We start from the raw sequence: 10,257 nt of genomic DNA on the forward strand, positions 1-10,257 counted from the left end.
TATGCATAAATGGCATGCAGGTGGATGGCTTTTGATACAAAGAGCCACTTTGGTTCTTGCAAATTAACAACCTTGGGTCTTGAGTAGCAGCTGTCAGATGATGTACAGTAGTAATTATTGCTTGGAACTGACCAAAAATACAACATTATTGAAAAGCCCACCAAATAAAGCACCTCTGAAAAAGTCATCTAGCTTAGATTTCAAGAAATGCTAAAAGAGAAACTCAAGAGAAACAATAAAGTGTAAGCTTAAAATGAAAAAGACAACTAGGAACTAATGCGCTGCTGAATGAATTGCATGTATGATGACTCATATTGCATCATTGCTTCATATTACCATTTCCAGCAGTCTGTTTGCTTTTCAAAACACTGACATAATGAATACTCTTCATTATGTCACAATTCATATTTTCAGCAGGTTGTAACCCTCTCCTTGGTGATAAGACAAAGAATGGTGCTATGATTTTTTCATTTTTGGTTCCCCTTATGGTCAGCAGAACTAATCAGAAATGTCAGAAATGCCAGGCATTTTTTTCATTGTTAAAGGTATTTCCACACAAACCACTGTGCGTCACGCATGCAGTTTAACCGAGGTGAATATGAATACATCTGCCACCTCCACATGCACTGGAGCTAATAAATGCTTATGTGTAATTCGCTTGTTTCCTAGAAATTGAGGATTGTTCACCAGAGAATACTAGAGGGTACAGTGTAGTGAAGCTCCGAGAACTTCAAATAAGGAAAAACAAACTACATTTAGAAAGAGCGAGAGAAGAGGAGAGTGCAAGTGGGTAAACAAGGTCTAATGATGGAAATTATAGATGTGCATAAAGAGGGCACTGTATTCCTGGTAATATCTTCGTATAAAAACATGTTTTTTTTCCACAGATAACAACCCTCCTATCTATCTATCTATCTATCTATCTATCTATCACAAAACATTTACTGAATGTTTTACATTTCAAAAGCCCTATTTTCAGTCCACCATGAAAAGATTTCTTCACCATATCCTTTAGCAATCATTCTAATGTCTTAGCAGGTGGTTGAACAGTTCACTCCTACTTAATTAAATGTGGAAAATGCAATATATTTCGTTATTATTATTATGAATTATTGAGGACACTTTCTGAGGCATTTCTGTTCCAGGCATGGGTGTGCATTTCTGTCAAGAAGACAGTCAACTGGATCAGACATCAGGACAGTGATAGAAGTGGACGACTCAGATGCACAACAACAAGAGACAAGTACATCAGAGTCTCTGTCAGGTGTGTAGCAGGCAGGAAGGCAGATGATGAACGGAGAATGTTTTAAACAAAATGATTTTAATAATAATGGAAAAACCAGGCAGACAGGGTGAACACACAACTAATATAGACTGAGAACAGAGAAAGAAAGACTGAACAGAATGGACAATACTAGGACAAATGAGAGGAAATAAATAACAGGTGTGGGGTAATTAATCAAAAACCATAGCAACACATGAGGAACAGAAACAGAAGGCAGGAGAACAGGGAAAACGGAAGCAAAACACAAAGAACACATGACAGTCTCGAGGGTGAGAAAAACCACAGGTCCTCAGCTAGCAGAATTAGTACAGATCAAATAACTAGGGATGTAACGATTACCGGTTTGACAATAAATCATGATAAAATTCCCCACGGTTAGTATTACCGTGTCATATTTCAATTATCATTAAAACCGTATTTGATTACCACGATTTGAACAACTGATGATAAATAAATACTGTCCAGCATAAAGCACAGTCTCATCTGCGCACGGCACGCAGAATAGTTTCGTTTTGTGTGAAATGACGACGAAAAAACTGGGATGTTTTAAAAGGGTGCTAATGGCATAGGCACCGATCCCCACGGAAATGATCGAGCACGCACGGAAAAACACGAGATAGTCTTCATTTTCATTCAGTTCATTTTAAGCAATAAGAAATGGATTGCAGCTTTTACGACTCAATTCTCATTTTCATTCTTCATTTGAAGCAGTTTTTGGCGCTATTTTATTAGCAAATGCAAAGAGTGCACTATTGTAATACAAGAGTGTGCCCGCACGAATCTCTCGGATTGCAGCGGGCTTGCTCTCCCAAATATATAGTGATAATGGCTGTTCACTCCCTCAGATATTACATATGCGCCCTCAAACTTTATCATGTGTACGCGCGAATAAGTGCTTATTGTAAACAGGTACTTATTAAATCATTTTATTTAGTGAAGCGAAACCCTCATAGAAAAAAATGTTTGTATTTGGTAACTAATGTATTTGCAGTCTATGCGTTTCACTTCGCAACTGGGGGTTGCCCACCGGCAGAAACATAAATCTGGAATTATACAAATAAAATGAATATATGAATGAATTAATTATACGAATGTAGCTCTGAAGGTTCTGGTTGTCTTCAGAAAAGATTCAGTGTCATTTTGTTTTCATCTTCACTCCATGTAACATCTAAAGTAGTGTTCTTGATCGCAATACTGCTTTATCCACAAAGTTCACGGAAACAGCTGTAATTCAGCTTTTCCATAAGCGCCATCTAGTGACATGCAGTGGATTTACAGGGACTTACATTTACAGCTTGTGTGCAGTTTTTGTCTGGCCAAAAAACAGCCCGAATTGTCATGCCCTTGCTGTAGCCAAAATGTTGACCAGTTGATGAAAAACAAGCTTATGTGGATTGTACACATTTAAACAATTTAGACCAGTTATCTAGATTTATGGAGCAGATAAAAACATATAATCATTTATTAATCAGTTATTATTTTGACTTAACTCTTTTCTTTATTTAAAGGCTGAAATGTGAGGTTTGCCTTTTATGAAACGTTTTCAAAGCTTTATTTGATCATTTACTTTAGATATTTGAACATGCCATATAGGTTGTCGGTCATGTTGTCATTTAAAATCCTGACATCATTGGTATACTGTTATTGTTTTACTGATTAGGTAAACAAAAAGTCATTTTATTTGTTGTTTGTTGATTTTCAAATGTAAAACTTGGTGAAGTGATTTATGTGTCAGTACTTTTTGAACATTGCCGGCACATTTTAACAATACCGTGATAATACTGATAACCGTGATCATTTTGGTCACTATAATCGTGATAGAAAATTTTCATACCGTTACATCCCTACAAATAACATAATCATTCATATAACCAGATGAAATCTGCAATGCAGAGCCTTTAAGGAAACTAATTTTACAAAGATTTCCCTTGTGAAAAAAAACTACTTAAAATCGTATTAAAAATTTTTAATGTATGTTAAATCTACTAAATTGCAACTTTGTCATTACAAATGTGTAATTACAAACATACTTTACAAGTCACAATAGAAATGACATTAATGTGTATTTTATTTTACAATATATGCTTGTCAGTATTTTTCAAGAGTACACTTAGTGTACACAAAGACTATAGAATACCCAAGACCTGTCACTTGTATAGTTTTGAATGGGGAAAAATGCAATGCTCATAATGGCCGTGAAGCCCTGCCTTCGGACTAAATGAGCCAATTGCTAATCTGTAAAGTCAACGTGTCACTGCAGCTGTAGTTAGAAGTCCTGGTTGCTATAGAAACAGTCAGCGTTCTGAGATGTGCACTCAGTACTGCGCATGCGCACTGATTGATCTCGCCTGAGAAATAAGCTTTTTTAACACTATCGGAGCATAAGGAACAACATTTACAAGGCAGTTGTTGTCAGATTTCATTTGTGATTTCAAATACGAATTTTAATCGTATGCTTGGTGAACAGTTTTGGAGAATTTGATGTTTCCCTATTCAAAAAGATAGGAGCTGAACTTGCCTGCCCGAGAGGCGTTTCAAAGATGGGCACCAAGTGAAATGAATTGTCTTAAAGGGACTTTGACCAATACAAAACAAAAGTAGTATTTATAAAATTACGTTATGATGTACTTACTTTCTACTTAAAGGGATATTTCACTAAAAAAAAAACTCAAATCTGTATGAATTTCCTTGTTTTGTTTCCTTGTTTTTGACAGTATTCCCCCCTCCCAGAAGGGGTGTCCCATGGCGTAACATATCAACTGGGGAGGTGGAGGTGGGCGCCCTGGATGGCGATAACTGAGGCGGATCAAGGAGTTCGGGGAGCCATGGCGGAGCAGACAGGTCAGAAGGCAATGGCGGATCAGGGAGCTTGAGGAGCCATGGTAGATCAGGGAGCTTGGGGGGCCATGGCGGAGCAGACAGTTCAAGAAGCCATGGCAGAGGCATATAGGGTTCTACAGGCCCATAAGAGTTCAGAAGGAGCAAGCTCTGGAGGGCGCTCATGAGGAGTGGGCTCTGGAGACGCAGACACTGTAGGGCGCACTGGAGGCACAGACACTGGAGAGCTGGACGGGGCCAGCGGAGACATAGGAGACTCAGGAGGGCTGGACAGGACCAGCTGAGACGTAAGAGACGAAGGAGAGAGGATTGGGGCAGAAAACTCCACTGGGAGCGCCATATCCATTATGTCCACCAACTCTATTTTGACCGGGGACTCAGGTGAGGCGGCCATATTGGCCGGGGACTCAGGAGGAGCTTTGGAGGACTTGGAGAAGCATTCACTCATTGGAGACACATGTGGAGGGTACTGGCTTGTGATAAGACGGAGTGACCACATGCTTCCGGATGGGGGGAGAATTAAGATCCTCCACATCAACAAACAACTCGGAATTACTTAGATCAAGGACATAATTAATAAAATCCACTACGGGTCTGCGGCAATTGTCAGGAGTCAGAACTCGGAACAAATTATCATCTTTTAGTCCCATCCGGAAGCATGCATTGAATCGCTCCATCTCACCTGGTCGAACACTCTCAGGAACTCCTCCACATATTCCTCCAATGATCATCCCCCCTGCTGAATATCCAGAAGGTAGTCCTCAGCCCAGTTCATTTTTCATGTTTGGTCTGCTATTCTGTCATGGTTGGGTGCTGTAGAAAAGCGCACGACAAAGGAATAATTCACAAAGTCTTTTATTTAAATCCACTAAACCACAACAAGGAAACTGGGACCAGGGTAGCACAACACATTGACAAAACTAAGAGCAGACAAAGCAACAGGAGAGAACACAGGGCTATAAATACTAGCAAAGTAATCAGGGAGAAACAGAAACAGGTGTGGAGCTAATTGATAATGTATTTGCAGTCTATGCGTTTCACTTCGCAACTGGGGGTTGCCCACCGGCAGAAACATAAATCTGGAATTATACAAATAAAATGAATATATGAATGAATTAATTATACGAATGTAGCTCTGAAGGTTCTGGTTGTCTTCAGAAAAGATTCAGTGTCATTTTGTTTTCATCTTCACTCCATGTAACATCTAAAGTAGTGTTCTTGATCGCAATACTGCTTTATCCACAAAGTTCACGGAAACAGCTGTAATTCAGCTTTTCCATAAGCGCCATCTAGTGACATGCAGTGGATTTACAGGGACTTACATTTACAGCTTGTGTGCAGTTTTTGTCTGGCCAAAAAACAGCCCGAATTGTCATGCCCTTGCTGTAGCCAAAATGTTGACCAGTTGATGAAAAACAAGCTTATGTGGATTGTACACATTTAAACAATTTAGACCAGTTATCTAGATTTATGGAGCAGATAAAAACATATAATCATTTATTAATCAGTTATTATTTTGACTTAACTCTTTTCTTTATTTAAAGGCTGAAATGTGAGGTTTGCCTTTTATGAAACGCTTTCAAAGCTTTATTTGATCATTTACTTTAGATATTTGAACATGCCATATAGGTTGTCGGTCATGTTGTCATTTAAAATCCTGACATCATTGGTATACTGTTATTGTTTTACTGATTAGGTAAACAAAAAGTCATTTTATTTGTTGTTTGTTGATTTTCAAATGTAAAACTTGGTGAAGTGATTTATGTGTCAGTACTTTTTGAACATTGCCGGCACATTTTAACAATACCGTGATAATACTGATAACCGTGATCATTTTGGTCACTATAATCGTGATAGAAAATTTTCATACCGTTACATCCCTACAAATAACATAATCATTCATATAACCAGATGAAATCTGCAATGCAGAGCCTTTAAGGAAACTAATTTTACAAAGATTTCCCTTGTGAAAAAAAAACTACTTAAAATCGTATTAAAAAATTTAAATTAATGTATGTTAAATCTACTAAATTGCAACTTTGTCATTACAAATGTGTAATTACAAACATACTTTACAAGTCACAATAGAAATGACATTAATGTGTATTTTATTTTACCATATATGCTTGTCAGTATATTCAAGAGTACACTTAGTGTACACAAAGACTATAGAATACCCAAGACCTGTCACTTGTATAGTTTTGAATGGGGAAAAATGCAATGCTCATAATGGCCGTGAAGCCCTGCCTTCGGACTAAATGAGCCAATTGCTTATCTGTAAAGTCAACATGTCACTGCAGCTGTAGTTAGAAGTCCTGGTTGCTATAGAAACAGTCAGCGTTCTGAGATGTGCACTCAGTACTGCGCATGCGCACTGATTGATCTCGCCTGAGAAATAAGCTTTTTTAACACTATCGGAGCATAAGGAACAACATTTACAAGGCAGTTGTTGTCTGATTTCATTTGTGATTTCAAATACGAATTTTAATCGTATGCTTGGTGAACAGTTTTGGAGAATTTGATGTTTCCCTATTCAAAAAGATAGGAGCTGAACTTGCCTGCCCGAGAGGCGTTTCAAAGATGGGCACCAAGTGAAATGAATTGTCATAAAGGGACTTTGACCAATACAAAACAAAAGTAGTATTTATAAAATTACGTTATAATGTACTTACTTTCTACTTAAAGGGATATTTCGCTAAAAAAAAAAAAACTCAAATCTGTATGAATTTCCTTGTTTTGTTTCCTTGTTTTTGACAGTATTCCCCCCTCCCAGAAGGGGTGTCCCATGGCGTAACATATCAACTGGGGAGGTGGAGGTGGGCGCCCTGGACGGTGATAACTGAGGCAGACATGGAAGGCCTCCAGGGCGGATCAAGGAGTTCGGGGAGCCATGGCGGAGCAGACAGGTCAGAAGGCAATGGCGGATCAGGGAGCTTGAGGAGCCATGGTAGATCAGGGAGCTTGGGGGGCCATGGCGGAGCAGACAGTTCAAGAAGCCATGGCAGAGGCATATAGGGTTCTACAGGCCCATAAGAGTTCAGAAGGAGCAAGCTCTGGAGGGCGCTCATGAGGAGTGGGCTCTGGAGACGCAGACACTGTAGGGCGCACTGGAGGCGCAGGCTCTGGAGGCACGGACACTGGAGGGCTGGACGGGGCCAGTGGAGACGTAGGAGACTCAGGAGGGCTGGACAGGACCAGCTGAGACGTAAGAGACGAAGGAGAGAGGATTGGGGCAGAAAACTCCACTGGGAGCGCCATATCCATTATGTCCACCAACTCTATTTTGACCGGGGACTCAGGTGAGGCGGCCATATTGGCCGGGGACTCAGGAGGAGCTTTGGAGGACTTGGAGAAGCATTCACTCATTGGAGACACATGTGGAGGGTACTGGCTTGTGATAAGACAGAGTGACCACATGCTTCCGGATGGGGGGAGAATTAAGATCCTCCACATCAACAAACAACTCGGAATTACTTAGATCAAGGACATAATTAATAAAATCCACTACGGGTCTGCGGCAATTGTCAGGAGTCAGAACTCGGAACAAATTATCATCTTTTAGTCCCATCCGGAAGCATGCATTGAATCGCTCCATCTCACCTGGTCGAACACTCTCAGGAACTCCTCCACATATTCCTCCAATGATCATCCCCCCTGCTGAATATCCAGAAGGTAGTCCTCAGCCCAGTTCATTTTTCATGTTTGGTCTGCTATTCTGTCACGGTTAGGTGCTGTAGAGAAGCGCACGACAAAGGAATAATTCACAAAGTCTTTTATTTAAATCCACTAAACCACAACAAGGAAACTGGGACCAGGGTAGCACAACACATTGACAAAACTAAGAGCAGACAAAGCAACAGGAGAGAACACAGGACTATAAATACTAGCAAAGTAATCAGGGAGAAACAGAAACAGGTGTGGAGCTAATTGATAATTGACAAATGAGAAAAAGAACAGAACCAAATAAGGGCAAACAGGAACTAAGGCTGGAAAACACAGAACACAATGTCCAAATCCTGACATTGACTTCCATAATATTTCTTTCCATACTATATAAGTCAATGGTTACAGACAACTGTTTGGTTTCTATGATTCTTTAAAATACCTTATTTCTTGCTCAACAAAAAAAAAGAAACTCATACGGGTTTTGAACAACTTGAGGGTGAGTAAATGATGACAGAATTATAATTTCTGGTGAAACATACCTTTAAATGTATATGTATATATATTATATATATATAATATATAGTTGTAAGGACTATTTTAACAATGTCCTTACGACCTTTCTGGGCCTTGAACGTTTCAGTTGCATTGCTGTCTATGCAAGGTGAAAAAGCTCTCGGATTTCAATACTAGCCACTTTTTTCCCCCTTTTTTGGTCATCTTATACTTGCATTTGAAAAAAAAAAGCATTGACATTTTAGCATTTAAAAAAATTAAAAAGTGCCATAAGTAAAAATAAAAAAAAATAAAAAAAAGTAAAAAAGTAAACTTTCTGAATGAGGAAAACAACTACTTACTGCAGTGTTTATACATTTTAGTCATCCTATTTTTCCATTAAACTGTTGTTGTTTTAAAAATAGTTTTGCAGTTTTGACAATCAACATTTTGTAGGACTTTTGACAATTGTTAATTGGCAAATGGCAAATAATAACTTGAAAATGAAAAGAAATATGTAACCAATTACTAAGTGACGTTCAGATACAGTACTACATGATAACTACTTTGTCTGATGTAATAAAAGTTGTCATGGAAACAATGCTAATGACAGTTCCATACACTATAATTATCTCATCTTTTAGTACCAAATTGTCAAACGTGAGAAATTCCACACTTTTAGTATGGATTTATTGTCCAGCTGGCGAGGACAGGTGGATTGGTGACATGACATTGGGAAGTGATACAGAAAGCATGCAAGAAACTCTGACAAGAATAATAGTCTATACTACCTCAAGTCTGCAAAGCTGTCATTTCTACAAGTAGAGAATTCATTAATAAAATCCATTGTTCAACATAAAGTTGGACAAAAACAGCATCTATTAGAAACAATACATACTGTATGGAACAGCTATTTCTGTCTGTTCTGACCTTTTCTCTCCCTGTCTGTCCTTCTGTCCTCATGCCACCTGGTTTATGTCTAACCCTTATTTTACTTGACTTCCACACTGACTCTTTGTGATGTACTGTATGTCGGATGCCGCTACTAGATTCTAAACTCACAGTGTCTGCACTTTTTTGCCCTTTTGTCCTGAAACCAGCAACACCAGCAATCCAGGTCTGTTGCTGTCTAAATCTCTTACATTGGATCTAAACAGCAGTGATGTGCAGGGTGGAAAACCAGGTCTTCTGACAACTGTTGTTATGCTACTTCCTGTCATACATTTAAATATTGTATATTGTTACATGTGCATTTCTGATACCAAGTAGTCCTACTCTAAATATTCTCCTCTCATATCCCCTCTTTGGATGTTTCACAGAATACATTTGCATCAGTTCACAGCTTAAAATATATAAATAAATAAATAAAAAACTTGGGTCTACATTCAGTCTGATGGAACAATGTCCACTTCATAGCATTTTAGTGCATCAAGACCTCTTACGCTCCAAGAGAAGATGCTCTTATTATGTTTTGCTGCAGTCTGAAACATCCTTTAACCCCTCTATTATCCAGAAACACTTTAAACTATATTGCAACTCTGCTAAATCTTCAGTGGAAAGTCTTGCTACTCTACACACAGTGTTTTGTCATGACTCCAGCTCTGTACCGACAGTTTAGCTTAGGGGCACACTTTTTATTAAATTTGTCACATATTTTTTGCAGCCTAACAGTTCTCAGCCTACTGTAGTACAAAATTTTAACAATTCTTTTCACATTTATTTCTTTGCAGGTCTGAAAACAAAGAAATCGGGAAATTGTATTTTTTTGTCTTTAACACAAAATAATAGTTACCTAAAAATGAAAATCTGCTGAAAATTTGTTTTAAACCATTACTTCTGGCCAGTGAAAAAGTCCATTTCCTGTTGTGCTCTCCCATCAAAATCTGTTTTCACATGTAAACAGTTCTTAATCTGTGCATATTTCTCTCCTGAATAAGACAAGACAACCTTTTCACTGGAGAAAGCAATATTATGGA

The sequence above is a fragment of the Labeo rohita genome, chromosome 18, assembly GCF_022985175.1.
Source record: "Labeo rohita strain BAU-BD-2019 chromosome 18, IGBB_LRoh.1.0, whole genome shotgun sequence".
Taxonomy (NCBI): domain Eukaryota; kingdom Metazoa; phylum Chordata; class Actinopteri; order Cypriniformes; family Cyprinidae; genus Labeo; species Labeo rohita.